The sequence below is a fragment of the Dromiciops gliroides genome, chromosome 5 (genome assembly GCF_019393635.1).
Source record: "Dromiciops gliroides isolate mDroGli1 chromosome 5, mDroGli1.pri, whole genome shotgun sequence".
In the NCBI taxonomy this organism is placed as follows: Eukaryota; Metazoa; Chordata; class Mammalia; order Microbiotheria; family Microbiotheriidae; genus Dromiciops; species Dromiciops gliroides.
The window spans coordinates 195,366,705-195,384,912 of record NC_057865.1 but is presented as its reverse complement, the minus strand read 5'-3'; the positions used below and the strand labels follow the sequence as shown (position 1 = coordinate 195,384,912).

Sequence of the window (18,208 nt, the reverse complement as noted above, 5' to 3'; positions counted from 1 at the left end):
TATGTCAAAGGAAAGACTTGAACCCAGGTCTCCCTAGCTTCAAGACTAAATATCTACCATCCCCTCCCCATGCCACACTGCCTTTCCCATCAACAAAAATAATGTATACAATGTCTGAAAGAAAGAATATATAGTGAGAAGGGCTTTGCTGTTGTTGTTCAGTTATTTCACTCATGTTTGACTCTTCATGACTGCATTTCGGGTTTTCTTGGCAAAGATACTAGAGTGGTTTGCTATTGCCTTCTCTAGCTCATTTTATAGATGAGGAAACTGACTGTTAACAGGGTTAAGTGATTAGCCCCAGGTCACACAGCCAGTGAGTGTTTTAGGGCGGATTTGAACTCAGGTCTTTCTGACTCCAGGCTCAGCACCCTATCCATTGGGCCACAAGGTTTATATATGTGAAACAAGTTAAAGGATAATGCAAAACGAAATATAACCAAGGACTAAACTGAAAGGGACCACTAGTTGAATATAGAGCTGGACACAGAATCAGAAGATAAGTTTGAATCCTTCCTCCAACTCATACTAACTAAATGACCCTGGACAAATCTCTTAACTCTCAGTGCCCCAGGAAACTTTCTAAGACCTTGAGTTGTAGATCTTCTTTGAGAGAGGGAATTTATAATCAAGTGTTACAATATAAAATAAAAATAATTTGGGGGTCAGGAAGGTTAGGAACAGTGAAGGTTAGAGAGGGGGAAAGAAACCCTTCATAAAAATCTATAGGCCAGTAACCACCTTCACTGAAATCTCATCCCTCTCAGCCCAGTTTGGCCCCTCAGATTTTGAGTAAAACTGACAGCTGTTCCTCTAAGAACACACAGATGCTATTGCTCCACAATGGCTTCCTCACAAACATGCTTTCCTGGTGTTACCTGTCTACTGATAATTAGTTTCCAGGTCCAGGATAGCCTAGCAGAAGCCAGGTAGGTTGTAGGGGTGAGAAAAATGGGAAAAGGCAGCAAGCAGCCTTCTGAGGAGTGGGCCAGCCGGTCAGAGAGGTGGCAGCTCTCCAGATAGGGACAGGGACATTTCCCATGCTTGCAGCATACTTGACTCTTGTTAGTGTTGATCAAGCAGTTCCAGAGGTGACAGATGGATGAAATGAACCGGAAGGTAGCATCTCTCTTGCTCTCCATCCGTAGTCCTAGCAGCTGGTGAGGGAGAGAGATTTGAAGGAAATGGCTTCTTCATTTTCACCTTGGCAGAATTTATTGCCACTGACCAAATGTTCATATGATGCATCGGAGAGGAAGGTGGAAGTGGAGCATTTGGGGGCGGAGGGGAATAAAAGAGCAGTGAGGTTTTAGAGTCTACATGCTTACATCAAACCAATATCCTGGAACCAGACGGTTATATCCTTTGGAGAGATTTATTTAATAGCATTTGACATTGAAGCAAGCTCAGAAAGATAGACCTTAGATTAAGGGGACAAAAATATCCTCCCAACTCAGTATCATGTAAAAGGAAACCAGCTCAAATTCTTACAATAATTGGAGAGTCCTCCCTCTTGTAGTAATAATTCACATTTATAGGGCACCTTACATACACTATTTTATTTGATCCTTAAATCTATCAATCAATCAATCATCAATCAACAAGTGTTTATTATGAGCCTCCTATGTCCTAGGTACTGTTAGGAGCTGGGACTAAAAAGACAAAAGTAAAACATTCCTTGTTTCCAAGCAGCAAACAAATTATAATGGGGGCTATGGCATATATCTAGGTAGCACAGTGCCTGGCACATAGTAGGTGCTTAATAAATGTTTATTGATTAAAAAATAATATATACAAATATATATATTATATACTATATATTATATACTATATACATATATATATGTAATGTTAGGTAGCATAGTGCCTAGCACATAGTAGGTACTTAATAAATGTTTATTGATTTTTAAAAATAATATATGTGCTGCCTATGTGACAGGCTTCTGTCTAAATGCGGCTGGTGGGGAGGCATGGATAGCTCTCTATCTTATCTACCCCTCTCCAAGGAAGACTTTGATCACTCAGTTCTCCTCTGACAGAAAGGTGTAGGGGCCCAGAATTATATCTACCCCCATAAATATCATTGATCTGTGAGCATGGTTTTTTTAATGTTCAAAAACAACAAAGCTCCTAGCTTTCCTGATTTCCATCCTTTAAAGGGAATGAATTCAAGCTTACACCTGAAGCCTTGATACCTTCCCACCAAATTGTAGTTACTCAAAAGACCATCATAATTAGTGCATAGTAAGTAAACCCATATCTCCAGACAGATCACAAATAGAAATTAGAGTTTTACAAAATAAAATACACTAGAAAATATACAAGAGAATAAGCTCTTTAGATGGGAAAGAGATGTAATCTTGCCCAACCAAGAGAACGACCCTAATTTCACCCAAGGGAAAATTTCCCAAGTCTTTTACAGAAGCAAACTGGAAATCAGGGATATATTGAGAAGTCAGCTTCCCCTTACATGTCCGCAAAAGAGTCTCTTTCTCCTCCTTGGAGTTGGTCCCAAAGAGAGTCTGAACCTAGTGTAGTCAGAAATGAAAAAATATGATTCTTCTTCAAAGCTCTTATACAACTTCACCCTTCACAGCCATGCAAGGTTATATCATAATTCTCTCTACCAGTCCAGAATCATATCTAAGCAGTAGCATGCACACATCTCTTCCCCTTTGAAACTAGGGTTGCATATATACAAAGTAAATATAGGGTAATTTCAGTGAGGTGGGAGGGTAGATTAACAACTAGAAAAAGGGACACATAAGGAAAACCCTCATATAGAGGTGACATGAGCTGAGCTTTGAAAGAGACTTGGGATTATCAGATGTAGATGTACAGAGTGAGTGAATTCCTCATATGAGTGACAACTTGTGCAAAGTCATTGAGATAGGATATGAAATGTCATATACAAAGGTATAAGAAGTTGACCCAGAGATCAGAGGACGTGAGGGGGAGTGCTGTGCTTCCAGTCTGGAATAATAAGCTTCCAGTCTGGAATAATAAGCCTTAACCAGATTGTAAAGGCCAAACACAGAGGGATGTTTGAGCCTAGAGGCAACAAGGAGACACTGGAGTTATTGGAGCAGAGAAATTATATAGTCAGACCTATGCTTTAGGAGTGTCACTTTGCCCGTTATGTGGAAGATGAATTAGGGAGAGGAGAGACTATTAGAGTACTTTAGGTGAGAAATGTTAAGAACCTGAACTCATGTGGAGTCATGTGAGTGGAGATAAGAGAACGAATTGATAAGACTCAGCTATTGATTGACCATGGAGACTGAAGATGGGTGATGAGTTGAGGAAGAGTCTGAAGTTGTGAACCTGGGTAACTGGAGGGATGTTGGAGGCCTCCACAGAAATAGAGACATTAGGAATAAGTATAGTTTTGAGGAGTAAGATAATTAGTCTCGTTTTTGATGTGTTGAATTTTAAATGTGTTTGAAACATCTAGCTGGAAATGTCAAAAAAGGTAGATGGTGATGTAAGCCTGAAGCTCAAGAGAAAGACAACCCTGGGGTGGATGTTGCAAAAATTACTATGCCCATCTTACAGACAAGAGACCTCCAGTTAGGCGAGGTTAAGTGGCTTGCCTGTTTTACAAATGAGGAGCCTGAAGTTCCAAGATTAGAGAAAACAGTTCTTCTATTTTCATGTTGTCAAATTATGACTTGCCAGGTCAATCATGATTGTTCTCAGGGGACTTAATTTAGTATGTTCCTTCCACTTTGAAGGTACTCTGACTTTGTTATCTATGGAATTCCTTCTAGGAAGGCTTCAGCTTACTGAACAGCCTTTTTCAAAATCCACATCCGCAAGATTAGTCCAATATTTTCAGTTGTGCTTCAAATAATCATTGTTCCTTCATGTAAATTTCAGGAAACAAACTCCCTCAATGACAGAACACTTGTATTTAGACAGTATTCTCCTTTGGACTGTGAAGTGGCATATATCTTATGTCTTCATCTTTTACCTTAATAACCAGCTAAACTACATATTGTATTCTTAGCTGCAGACTAAGGAAAAAAAATAAGGGCAATAAACTACAGTGAGAGAACTAGGTCAAAATGGCACCTGAATAGGTAATAAATTCATGATATCACTGATGTTGAGAGCTCAGTAATGTGGAAATGCCCTCCAATGATACAGATCTATATTCATCTATAATTGTATAATTTTAGAGTTGCCTGGGGCATGGAGTGACTCGTCCATTGTCACAAAGCTAGTATGCGGTAGAGTCTAGACTTCAATCAAGGTCTTCCTGACTCCAAGACTCTCCATCTATCCACTATACCACAATGCCTCTCAAATTCATATTATCTAAATAAAAATGCGCCTTCATTGTTGTTCAGCAATTCTGACAAGGTCAGATCTATCCTTGAAAAAAATTAATTTGGCAACTTCATGGAGAAATGATTCAGTGGTGGGAGGGGAGACTGGAGGGAAGAAGTTTGTTTAGAAGGCTATTGCAATATCTAGGCACGAGATGATGAGGAAGTGGTTGTGGAATGAGTAGAGAGAAAGAGATGGATTAAAAAGATATTGAGGAGGTAGAACTGACAAGACTCAGTCAATTAACTGACCATGAAAACTATGTGAGGGTGGGGAAGTAAGGATGAGAAAGGAAAGCAATGCAAGGCAAAGCACAGGGAGGGGAAGGCACAGGAAAGGGAAGAGAAGGCAAATGAGGGGGCAGCTAGGTGGCTCAGTGGATAAAGCACCGGCCCTGGATTCAGGAGAACCTGAGTTTAAATCAGACCTCAGACACTTAACACTTACTAGCTGTGTGACCCTGGGCATGTCACTTAACCCTGATTGCCCCACAAAAAGAAAGAAAGGAAGAAAAAAAGAAATAAGGAAGGAAGGAAGGAAGGAAGGAAGGAAGGAAGGAAGGAAGGAAGGAAGGAAGGAAGGAAGGGAGGAAGGAAGGAAGGAAGGAAAGAAGGAAAAGGCAAATGAAAGGAAGGGAAGGAAAGGGAAAGGAATGGATAAAAAAAAAGGCAAAAGAAGGCAAAGGAAGGGAATTTCCTGATCCCTAAACAATCCTCTCCTACTCCCAACCTGAAATTATTCTTTTCTCACTTTTTCCTGAAAAACTTTTGCTGATCCTCTCCTCATGCTCCCTTCTCCATTATTACCTTACATATTTATGAGCGTATGTATGGTATTCCTCTACTAAATTCCCAGAGGGCAGAGTGCCAGTTTTATTCTATGTTTCTATAATATCCCAACAAAGGCACTTAACAAATGGGTTTGGTTGTGTGGGTTTTTTTTTTTAAGATTAAAATGACTTGCCTAGGATCCTAAAGCAACTGAGAGTAAGAATTAGTGCCCAACACTCAATTGGGTGGAGTAATCTATCTAACGCTGCAGGAAAAAGGAGGGGAAGGGAATAAAGAGAGAGGAGCAAAAGAAGGGAGCGCAGATTGGGGGAGGGGACAGACAGAAGCAAATCCCTTTTGAAGAGGGATAGGGCGAAAGAAGATAGATAATAGAATAAATATCATGGGGAAGGGAATACGATGGAGGGAAACAGTTAACAATAATAATCATGAAAAAGAGAAAAGGGGAAAAATTGTACAAAAAATATTTATAGCAACTCTTTGTGGTGGCTAAGAATTGGGAATCAAGGGAATGTCCATCAATTGAGTAATGACTGAAGAAGCTGCGGTAAATGATTGTAGTGGAATGGTATTGTGTTAGAGGAAATGACAAACAGGATGATACCAGAAAAACCTGGAAAGACTTATATGAACTGATGCATAGTGAAGTGAGCAGAACTGGAAGGACATTGTGCATAGTGACAGTAATATTGTTCTATGAGCAATTGTGAATGACTGAACTACTCTCAGCAATACAATGATCCAAGACAATCCCAAGGGACTAATGAGGAAGTACTCCCATAGAAAGAACTGATAAAAAGAGTACTTGTGGATTGTACATATATAACCTATATCAGATTGGTTGCTGTCTTGTGGAGGGGGGAGGAAAGGGAGGGAGGGAGAAAATTTCGGAACTCTACATCTTATGAAAATGAATGTTGAAAACTACCCTTAAGGGGGCAGCTAGATGGCGCAATGGATAGAGCACCGGCCCTGGATTCAGGGGGACCTGAGTTCAAATCCGGCCTCAGACACTTGACACTTACTAGCTGTGTGACCCTGGGCAAGTCACTTAACCCCCATTGCCCAGCAAAAAAGAAAAGAAAAGAAAAGAAAACTACCCTTACATATAACTGGAAAAAATAAAATAAATATTTGTTGCATTAAAAAAAATAATAAACACTATGCTGAAAAAAAAGAATTAGTGCCCAAATCTTCAAATTCGTTCTATTTATATTAGCCTGTCACAAAACTGAAAATTGGAAAAATTAGGAAAAATGAGTCATAATAATGAAATATATAAAATTTAAGACCTAGAGCAGTAATTCACTTTTTTTTTCTTTCTGTAACCCTGAATTGAACATGAATAAGAATTTGGTCATCCTCTCCCCAGAAAATCTTCTCCATTTCCCACCCCAATCCATGGTTTAGCCTGAGGTTAGGGAAATATGGCTTCCTGAATGATCACAGAAGTCATCAAATTAATGAGGCAAGGAAACTGAAGAAAGGTGCGTGGGGTATGGATAGAAATAGTTCCTATAAGAAAGGTTTTAATAGAATGACTTTAGTCAGAGGTATGCTGGTAAATGTTTAACAACTGGCTCTCTGGGGGAGAAATGTATTCAGGACATAATTTTAAGTTTAATTTGTATTATTGCCATTTTCTCCACTGTGTTATTAAGTCTAAACAAGCAACAATTAATTATTAAGTTATCAGGTTAAACAATCAACAAAACAATAAATCAATAAACAATTTGTAGCTTGCTGATTTCTTAGGTATAAATGCTTATGCTGAAAATGTAACAGTTGGCTCTCATGAAGTAGTTCAAACTGACTGCAGAACACCCTTGGTTTTGGTGCACCACAAGCTCAGTATGCATCAATAGTGTGGCTTGACAATAAATAAGCTATTGCAATCTTTGGCATTAACTACAGGAGAAGTAGAGTATTCCCAAAAGGTGACATGATAGTTCCACTGTGCTTTGCTCTGTTTGAATCTAATTCTATGGAATACATTTTAGAAAGGATATTGGCAAATTAGAGCATATTCTGAGGAACATGGGGAGGGAAGACTTGAAACAGTGCCATACTAGTATCATTTGAATTAATTCAGAGTGTTTACATGGAGAAGAGAATTGGGGTTACACAATAGTTCAGATATTTAAAAGGTGGAAGAGGCTGTGAATTTATTTTGTCTGGTCCCAGAGGACAGAACTAGAACCAATGGGTGGAATCACTAAGGATGTAAAATTTGATTCAGAGCAACTAGGTGATACAGTGGATAGAGCACAGGGGCTAGAATCAGGAAGACTCATCTTGCTGAGTTCAAATCCGACCTCAGACACTTACTGCCTGTGTGACCCTGAGAAAGTCACCTAACCTTGTTTGCCTCAGTTTCCTCAACTATAAAATTAGGTGGAGAAGGAAATGGCAAACCACTCCAGTATCTTTGCCAAGAAAACCCCAAATAAGTTCACAAAGAGTTGGACACTGAAATGACTGAACAACAACAACAACAACTTTAGTTCAATATGAGAAAATAAAACTTAACAATGAGAGTGTCCAAAGGTAGAATTGACTGCTTTAGTAATAATGAGTTCCCTACAACTAGAGGCCTCCAGATAGAGGATGATCATTTAATACGTTGTAGAAGGAAATCATGCTTAAGATATATGTTAGGCTGAATGTCTTCTGAAATCTCTTTCTTTCTTTCTTTCTTTCCTTCTTTCTTTCTTTCTTTCTTTCTTTCTTTCTTTCTTTCTTTCTTTCTTTCTTTCTTTCTTTCTTTCTTTCTTTCTTTTGCAGGGCAATGAGGGTTAAGTGACTTGCCCAGGGTCACACAGCTAGTAAGTGTCAAGTGTCTGAGACTGGATTTGAACTCAGGTCCTCCTGAATCCAGGGCCAGTGCTTTATCTACTGTGCCACCTAGCTGCCCCCTGAACTCTCTTTCATCTTTAGGATTCTGTGATTTTGTAAACCCACATATTCAATTACATGGCAAGATCATTCTGCTATTGTTGTTGGCCCTCTTGAGAAGATTGATTATTATTATTAATTGTGACATTGAACCCATGTTCTGACTCTATTATCACTTTAAATGTGAATAGATTAAATGATCCAATAAAATGAAAAAGAGTAAGGCACTGGATAAGAGAACTAAACTCTACAATATGTTGCTTACAAGAATCATATTTAAAAAACAAAGACATATGGGGGCAGCTAGGTGGTGCAGTGGATAGAGCACCGGCCCTGGAGTCAGAAGGACCTGAATTCAATTCCGGCCTCAGACACTTAACACTTACTAGCTGTGTGACCCTGGGCAAGTCACTTAACCCCAATTGTCTCACCAAAAAAAAAACAACCACCAAAAAACAAAGATATACACAAAATAATATTGAAGGGAATTTGGAGTGAAGAAAGACAAGAGATAAGGGAAAGTTCATTGGGTATAAGGATTTACAGCTGAAAGGAAACTTACAGATCATCTAGTTTAACTCCTTCATTTTACAGGTGAAAAAACCAAGGTCCAAGTGGTTAAATGACTTGTCCAAGGTCAAACAGCTAATAAATAGCAGAGATGAAATTCAGCCGTGACTATAAATCCAGTTCTTTTTCCATTAGCATGCTTTTGTTGTTCAGTCATTTCAGTCATGTTTGATGCTCTGTGACTCCCACTTAGAGTTTTCTTGACAAAGAAACTGGGGTGATTTGCCATTTCCTTACATAGGAGAAAAATGAAGCAAACGGGTTAAGTGATTTGCCCAGGAATATCTGAGGCCAGATTTGAACTCAGGAAGATGAGTCTTCCTAACTCTAAACCTGGCACTCTATCTACTGTGCCCCTAGCTTCCCACTAACAAGCTGCCTTCGAATACTCTGTCTGGCATTACTGAGGTCCTCAGGAAAAGGAAGGGGAAACATAGCTTCCTTGGTTTACTTGGCACATAATTACTGCTAGATGACAGATGTAAGGGGCTCTTTGCCCAAGAGAGGCTACATTTCTTTTTCTTTTCTTTCTTCTTCTTCTTCTTCTTTTTTTGGTGAGGCAATTGGGGTTAAGTGACTTGCCCAGGGTCACACAGCTAGTAATTGTCAAATGTCTGAGGTCAGATTTGAACTCAGGTCCTCCAGACTCCAGGGCTGGTGCTCTATCCACTGTGCCACCTAGCTGCCCTGAGAGGCTGTATTTCAAATGGTGCTCTGAATATTGTTGTTGTTCAGTTGTTTCAGACTCTTCAGACCTCATTTGAGGTTTTCTTGGTAAAGATACTAGAGTGGTTTGCCATTTCCTTCTTAGCTCATTTTACAGATGAGGAAACTGAGATAATCAAGTTAAGTGACTTGCCCAGGATCACTTATCTAGTAAGTGTCTGAGGCCAGATTTTAACTCAGGAAGATGAGTCTTCCAAACTCTAGGTCTGGAACTCTATCCACTCTGCCACCTAGTTGCCCTGATGCCATGGATAGTCAGCACTTAATTACATGTACTTTGTGATTTCTCTACTGCAAGCTAGGGCCTAATCTTTCTCAGAATTAGTCATGGCCTAGTTCACTGGGAGGACAATGCTGATTTGTCCATAGGGACCAAGCCTTATACACACCAGATACAATTTTTTTTTTTGGCAGGCAATGGGGGTTAAGTGACTTGCCCAGGGTCACACAGCTAGTAAGTGTCAGGTGTCTGAGGCCGGATTTGAACTCAGGTACTCCTGAATCCAGGGCCGGTGCTTTAACCACTGCGCCATCTAGCTGCCCCACCAGATACAATTTTGAAAGGCCCATCTTGAGCCACTTGAGCCATCACTGTTATTATTGAATGTAACCCAGATCCAAAAAGAAAATTAAATTTAAAAACATCACACAAGATTAGCTCCAAAATGTAATCCATGACCTATAAGTGAAACTGGACTCACAGAGACCAAGCTCAGACTCTGAGGCATCTCTCACAAATCTGTAATAGCTCATTTTGCTCTGTGGAAACTCATATCTCACATACATGGAAGCTAGCAAAATATTGACTATAAGAAAGATTTTATTTAACCTTACAGAGAGCTCAAAGGACTCTCACTCATATAGTCAATAGGTACTTGGTTCCTATTGACAAATGAGTTAATTATACCAGCATCGTCCTCCCAGTGAACTAGGTCCTGACTAATTCTTAGGAAGAGGAGTAGGACCTAGATTTCAGAAGAGAAACTACAAAGAACATCTAGTCTAGAGCTAATGATCCATAGTAATCATTTCCAATACAGCCTCTCTCTGGCAATGGGCCCATTGAAGCTGTCATCCTGAAGAAATCATGGGCCAGGTAAACCAAGGCAGCCATCTGAAATAGCCCAGAGCTGCGTGGCCCGCTGCTCTAACGAGGCATTTGGGACTCAAGGCTCTTCCCTACTTCTGAGATGGAGGAGGAAGATAGCTCAGGGTCTGGGAGGGAGGGAGGAAGAAAAATGCCTTCTTTTCTTTCATTTTTAATGTTAAAAATCCTAGATCTATGCCTGATGCCAGCTTTTTGTTGTATGTTTTTTCCCCTTAGGAAAGACTGTGTTTGTGATGGTTCCAATAAGAAGCAAAAGGTTACTTAACCATGGATGAATATTAATCAGACATTTGTCTAACAGCTACTGTACTGATGAATAATTAAAATTTTTTATTACAATTGAGGCAAAAAGCACTCTACCCAAATGAATGGCCTGTCAGCTCTGCCAAGGGGGAAAGTACAAGTGCTCTAAGAGTAGCTTCCTATGTACTTTACTCTTTTTTTGGTAGGGGTTGGAGTAGAACTGAGGGAAAATAGGGGTGGGTTCATAAGGAAGGATATAAATAAAGCTTCTGCTCAGACTAGAAATCACTTCAGGACACAAAGCAATTGGCTATCAGGAGAAGGGAAGAGTGTGTGAGTCCATTCAGAAAATCTAAGGGCAAGACCTTAGGTAAATACACAAATAAAGGGAAGAGAAAGAGGAGGAGGAAGAAAAGAGGCAGAAAAGGAAAAGGAAGAGAAGCAAGAGGAAGATGAAAAGGAGAAGGAAGTAGGAAGGAAGAGGAGGAGGATTAGGAGGAGGAGAAAGAGGAGAAAGATCAGGAAGGGTAACTTCAAAGCCAGATGGTGATTAAAGACTCCTTGAGAGTCAGGAGGAAGAATAGGTGCTAGGTAGTTAAAGGAAAGACCTGGATCATATTTATGGTTGTTGTTCAGTTGTTTTCAGTCATGTCTGACTCTTCATGGCCCCATTTTGGGTTTTCTTGGCAAGGATACTGGAAAAGTTTGCCATTTCCTTCTCTGGTTCATTTTACAAATGAGGAAACTGAGGCAAACAGGGTTAAGTGACTTGCCCATAGTCACACAGCTAGTAAGTTTTCCTGATTCCAGTTTGGCATTCTATCCATTGCACCACCTAGCTGCTCATATTTCTGGACTTCCAAGCCTTCCTGATGAAAAGCTGAAGAGAAAATTTGTCAGTCAGACATAAAACTCAAGAGAAGCATAAAAAAGTAAACATGAAAGAGTAGTCATAAGGGATTCAATAAATTTAAACTATTTACATTCCTATATGAGAAGATGATACATGTAACTCCTAAGAACTTCACTATTATTAGGGCAATTTAAAGGAATTTATATAGATAGAGAGCATGAGTGTGAGTCAGTTATATTGGAATGATCTCCCCCCCCCAAAAAAAAATGAAGGTGAGAAAGAGGGATGCACTGGGAGAAGGAGGAAGGGAGAGGTAGAAAGGAGGAAATGTTTCTCAGTTAAAAGAGAGCAAGGAAGAGCTTTTATAATGGAGGGTTGAAATGGGAGTGGTGGTGGTGGCAAGCAATGCTTGAACTCCACTATCACCCGAATTAGTTCAAAGAAGGAAGAATACACACACATATGCACACATATATGTATGTATGTGTGTGTATAAACTCTCTCTCTCTCTCTCTCTCTCTCTCTTGTAGAAATATAACTTACCCAATAGGGAAATAGGAGAGAAAGGGAAAAAGGAGAAAGGGGGATATGGTAAAGGAAGGATTGGTTAAGGGAGGTAGTGGTTAGAAGCAAAATAGACTTTTGAGGAGGGACAGGAGAGTATGAGAGAGAGAGAGAGAGAGAGAGAGAGAGAGAGAGAGAGAGAGAGAGAGAGAGAGAGAAGATAAGGGGATAGAGGAAAATATACACTTAGTAAAACTGTGAATATGAATGGGATGAGCTTACCTATCATAAAATGGAAGTGGTTAGCAGAATTGATTAGAAACCAGAATCCAACAATATGTTGTTTACAAGAGACACACTTGAAACAGATATCTTGGGGCAGAAGTCATGACTGATTCTACCAGTTGTACTGACCTCCTCAAGACATGAAGGAAGTTCCAGAAAACAGTCTGCTCTTTCTCCAATTTACCCTCCTGAAGCATATCTATAAATATTGTGATTATGTTGCCTCTTTACCCAAAGATTTCTGATAACCGTTTTTTTTTTCTCCACCACAAAGGAGTTAACTAGAAATAGATAGAAATATACAGTAAGGTATAGAGCCCAACTTCTGCCTTCGAAGTGATTGTAATTGTGATCCTACCTTTTTATCTGATACAACTCTCCGAAACAGCAGAGGAGTGAACCACGTGGACCTGAGAGGTCCTTATTTTACTCCTATGCTTAAAAAGAGCTAAATATTATGAGAATATTACATATATCATACACATGTGTGTATGACACATATCCACTCAAGCACAGAGTATCACCATAGGAAAGTGATAACACTTCACAAGACCTCCCAGTCATATGACCAGCAAAATGGAGGATTAGACACTTTCTACAATCCTCGCAAACTCTTAGACCTCTTAGATAGAAATTGTTTGCAAGAACTAAAACAATTTCAACTGTCTCCACAATCTAAGACACCATGAACCTAACAAGATAAAAACTCTAAAGAACTAACAGCAAAGAAGAATAATCCCTCACCCTGAACATTGAACAGCATCTTCTCTCCTACCCCTCATCCAGCACGCTCTAACAGGGTAGCACAACCAAACAAGGTGCTTGGAATAGAACTTTGCCCACTTCTCTCCTTGTGACATGGAAAACAAAAAACAAGAAGCTTACTCTGGCTGAGACTATGCTTCAAAAGAGTTCAGACAGAGAAATGAGAAACAGAGAGAACTAGGGAAAGATGCTTACATGTGTGGTGCTCCACTAAGCCTAAAGGAAAAAGACCAGTATCCACTTGGGGTCAGTTCTGTTCCCCTAGAAGTCACTTGGGACAGAAACCAAGGCATGTAAAATGTGAATTCTTCCCCAGCATGGGATAAAGTTAAGATGGCTTTGAGGTCTAGCCCCCAAGATAACCACCATCAAAGAGGATGGAGAAATAAAGTGAGCAATAACTGTGAAATGTTACAGCATGAACTGGTCCAATCATTCTGGAAAGTAATTTGGAATCATGTACAAAAAGCTATTGAACTGTACGTACACTTTGACCTAGCAACACTACTGTTTGGTCTATACCCAAAAGAGAGCAAAGAAAAAAGAAAAAAGGACTTATAGATACAAAAATATTTATAGCAGCTCCTTCTGTGGTAGCAGAGAATTGGGACCTGAGGGGATGGATGCCCATCAATTGGAGAATGTTGAGTGTGATTGAATCCTATTGTACTGTAAGAAATAATGAAGGGGAAAGTCTCAGAGAAACCTGGGAAGATTCAAATGAATTGATACAAAATGAAGTGAGAAGAATGAGGAGAACCATTAACAACAATATCATAAAGACAAACAACTTTAAAACACTTAGGAACTCTATTCAACATGATAACCAATCACAATTCCAAAGAACTCATGGTGAAACATGCTATCCACCTCCAGATAGAAAAGTGATTGACTCAAAGTGTAGATCAAAGCATATTTTCTTTTCTTTTTTGGGGGGTGGAAGGTGACATGGCTAATATGGGAATTTGTTTTGCATGACCATATATTATATCTAAATATATATTATGTATGGATCACATATTATATTATATAAACATATATAATTTGTTGTTCAGTCATTTCAGTTGTGTACAACTCTCTATGACTCCATTTGGGGTTTTCTTGGCAAAAATACTGGAGTGGTTTGCCATTTCCTTCTCCAGCTAATTTTACATATGAGGAAACTGAGGCAAAGAGGGTTAAGGGCTTGCCCACGGTCATATCACTAGTAAATGTTTGAATCCAGATTTGAACTCAGGTCTTCCTAACTCCAGTCTCTCCATTGTATCACCTAGCTGACTCTGTGTGTGTGTGTATAAACTTTTTTTTTTAGTGAGGCAATTGGGGTTAAGTGACTTGCCCAGGGTCACACAGCTAGTAAGTGTCAAGTGTCTGAGGCCAGATTTGAACTCAGGTCCTCCTGAATCCAGGGCCAGTGCTCTATCCACTGCACCACCTAGCTGCCCCTGTGTATAAACATTTAATAAGCACCTACTGTATGCCACTCATTATGCCAAACACTATGGATACAAAAAAAAGTAAAAGACATTCCCTGCTCTCAAAGAGCTCACAAATTAATAGGAGAGATAGCATACAAACAACAATATACAAAGAAGATATATATAAGACTTCCAAATAGGAAAAGAAATTCAAATAAACACAACTCTATTCTTTATCCATACTTTAAATGCTGGAGAAATTAACAAGAGGAAATTCTATTCAGGATCTGATTCTTACTGAAAGAGAGGAGTAGATTGCTAGAATAGAAATTATGGGGCATCGGGTGGATGAAGAATTACCCCCTCTTAAGAGTTTGTGATAGAAAAGAGGGGATCTCTACATAATTTAATGTTTATACTACATTTTAGAAAAAAAATGTTTCATTTCAATTGTTCTTGACACTATTGTGTTAATGACTATTTTAAAAGAAAACAATTTTCCTTGTCGACTAACAAATAACATTCTTACTATACTTAGGTATCTCTTATATATTTACAGTGCATTAATAAGCTATCAATAGGTCAAAAACTTTGAAATAATAAAGTATAAATGTTACAGCATTTTTGGACAGGTTGTTCAAAAATTACTGTTATTACTGTTTTTCTTTGCACCTTTGGGTCTTTTTGTTCTTTTTTCTCCTCAGACAACATAATATTTTCTTGTCTGCATTTATAGAGGTTAATTGTTCTTGTGATAAAATTTATGAATGTTTTGTACAAAGTACATAAACATATTTATTGGCATATAGGTGGAGGGGTCCTCAGTCTTATTTATCATCCTTTGGTAATTGATTTATGCTGCCACATGTTAAGAAAGGTAGAATACATCTGAGAAGCTGGGAAAATGCCTTACTAATAATTCATGCATCACTGATTCTATCCAGCCTTACAACTTTCTAATTTTGCAGAAAACCCAGAGTTTTAGTCACTTCCCCTGATATCTGTTCATTATATTAATGGCGTAGAAGCTTTCTTATTCTATTTCTTTTTTTCTTTTTTTTGGGGGGGGTAGGGTGGGGAAGGGCAATGAGGGTTAAATGACTTCCAATGTCACACAGCTAGTAAGTGTCAAGTGTCTGAGGCTGGATTTGAACTTAGGTCCTCCTGAATCCAAGGCTAGTGCTTTATCCACTGTGCCACCTAGCTGCCCTAGTTTACTCAAGTCACTTTTGCCATGATAGTGTTTGGCACCTATCCACAAAAATGAATACTCCTTGATAACTTATAGTTTCCACCTTTCCTCCTATGGTTCTTACTGTGATAATATCTACTGAGTGCCTGAAATGTTTTTGTTTTTGTTTTTACACTTTATGTCAAATACTGTGAAAGAAGCATTCCTTCATTATTACTATAGAAGGTAAAATAATGTTTAATTATTTTGTTTTGCCAATTGGATCCATGCCATCAAAGTAAAAAAGAACTTTCTGAAATTCCTATTTAAGTATGCCTATCATCTTTGCAAAAAAATTTAAATATCTATGTTGTGGGGGGTTTTTTTGTCATCTTAGTTTTTTAGGTATGATTTCTAGTTGTTGTTATTCAATTGTTTCATTCATATCCAACTCTTCATTACTCTATTTGAAATTTTCTTGGCAAAGACACTGGAGTGGTTTGGGGCAGCTAGGTGGGAGGACCTGAGTTCTAATTTGACTTCAGACACTAACTAGCTGGGTGACCCTGGGCAAGTCACTTAACCTCTATTGCCTCAAATGTCTGAGTCCATCTCCAGTTGTCCTGATAAATAGCTTGCTGCTGGACCCAGATGGCTGTGGAGGAGAGAGTGAGGTTGGTGACTTTACACAGACCTCCCTTGATTAAATCCAATTTAAGTCTTGACATCACCCTGATGGCATGGTCCTCTTCAAGAACAAAGGACAAACAACAACAACTGGAGCTCATTTTACAGATGAGAAAACAGGTTTTTACAGATGGGGCAAAGAGGATTAATTGACTTGCCCAGAGTCACACAATTAGTGTCTGAGGCCAGTTTTGAACTCAGGTCCTCTTGACTCCAAGCCCAGTGCTCTATCCACTGTACCACCTAGTCAAGGTTTTCAATGACCTCAGTGTCTTAAGCTTTTCCTTCCTCAGATTTTAGTAGCTACTCAATTCCTTCTCTTATTTCATCTAAACCAGGCTTAGGGATGAATATACTTTTTCTGATTACCCCGCAGTCTTCAGCAATAAATTGTTTTGTAAATTTTAGTTCCAGATAGAATGCATTTCTTTTTGAAGGCAATAAGGATTAAGTGACTTGCCCAGAGTCACATAGTGTCTGACACCAGATTTTAACTCAGGTCCTCCTGATTTTCTGACTGGTGGTTTATTCCTAGTATCACCTATTTGTCCCAAGATTGCATTTTTTTTGAAAGAACCATATGTGTTTAAAAATTCCAGTTTAATTAATAAGTTATGTCCCAGAACAAGGAAGCAAGAAAAGAATATATGATACAGAATAGATTTTCAGTCAGTCTAATGAAGGTAAGGTATCCCTTAAAAAATATTATTACAAGTGTTTCAGTTAGTTCAGTACATTCCAGAAATTCCAACATTGATTAATGGGGCATCAGTCTGAGTGAGGCCTGCCCCTAACACAGCTAGTATGTGTCAAAAGTAGAACTTGAGGTCAGGACTTCCTGGTTCCAAGGCCAGCTCTTTAGCCACCATGACTTTATCATTGTTATTTGATATAGATAATGTGATTCTTTCGTTTCTTTTCTTTTTTTTGCAGGGCAATGAGGGTTAAGTGACTTGCCCAGGGTCACACGGCTAGTAAGTGTCAAGTGTCTGGGACCAGATTTGAACTCAGGTCCTCCTGAATCCAGGTCCAGTGCTTTATCCACTGTGCCATCTAGCTGCCCCATAATGTGTCTCTTTTGATTGTTTCCGAAGGGATAGCTGATGAGACCAGTAAGGGCAGCAGAAATAAGGCCTGCTCTTGTCCACTAACCATTCCATCGCAACATCAAGGCTGGTGCCTTTAGTTCCTGATGTTTTGGATATTTGCTCTTTTCTGTCCCTCAAGTGAATTTTCCATCTCTGTGGAAGTCATGGCTTGTTCTATGGTCTACTTATTTCCAAACACCACTCGAATGGATTTCCTCCAACCTCAAACACGGCCAGTAACTCTGACTTGGAAACTCCCATTCAGTCTCAGTCACAGCTGCCTACTATATAAATGATTGCATCTGTGTTCAAAAAATAACATCTCCTTTATGATCTGATATTTGTCTGTCTTCCTCAATTCCAAACTTGAAATTTAAGGGTTTTGTATATATATAGTCTCAACATTGAAGCCAATGGTGCTAATAGTGGTAACAACTTTTACAACTTGTAATCTGTGCACAATTGCTACTTTTTCTGGTCCGTCTAATCCAAAAATGAAAATCCTCATCTCCTGAATTCCAAGCAGATTGGGAAGGAAAAAAAGTTGAGAAAAAGCCATACATGACTGCACAGGCTTATGAGGTGGCGAAGCAGAGGGGAGTGGGGAGCAGAGGGAGGGAGAAGTCCTTCAGTGCCTCCTCAGGTCTCAGTATTCACCACAGCTTCCTGGCCTTTTTGGGCTCTCTGCCCCAGGCCTCACCAAAGGCACAATTTGCCATGTCAGACTCCTACCCTTCTATTTTGTAGAATCGTAAGAAAAGCTCAATCACAC

At 39.2% G+C, this 18,208-nt stretch overlaps 1 pseudogene; it reads right to left on the bottom strand.

Moving 5' to 3' along the window:
- Window positions 1-830: 830 nt before the first annotated feature.
- LOC122728902 lies at window positions 831-17,999 on the bottom strand (annotated as a pseudogene).
- Window positions 18,000-18,208: the final 209 nt, after the last annotated feature.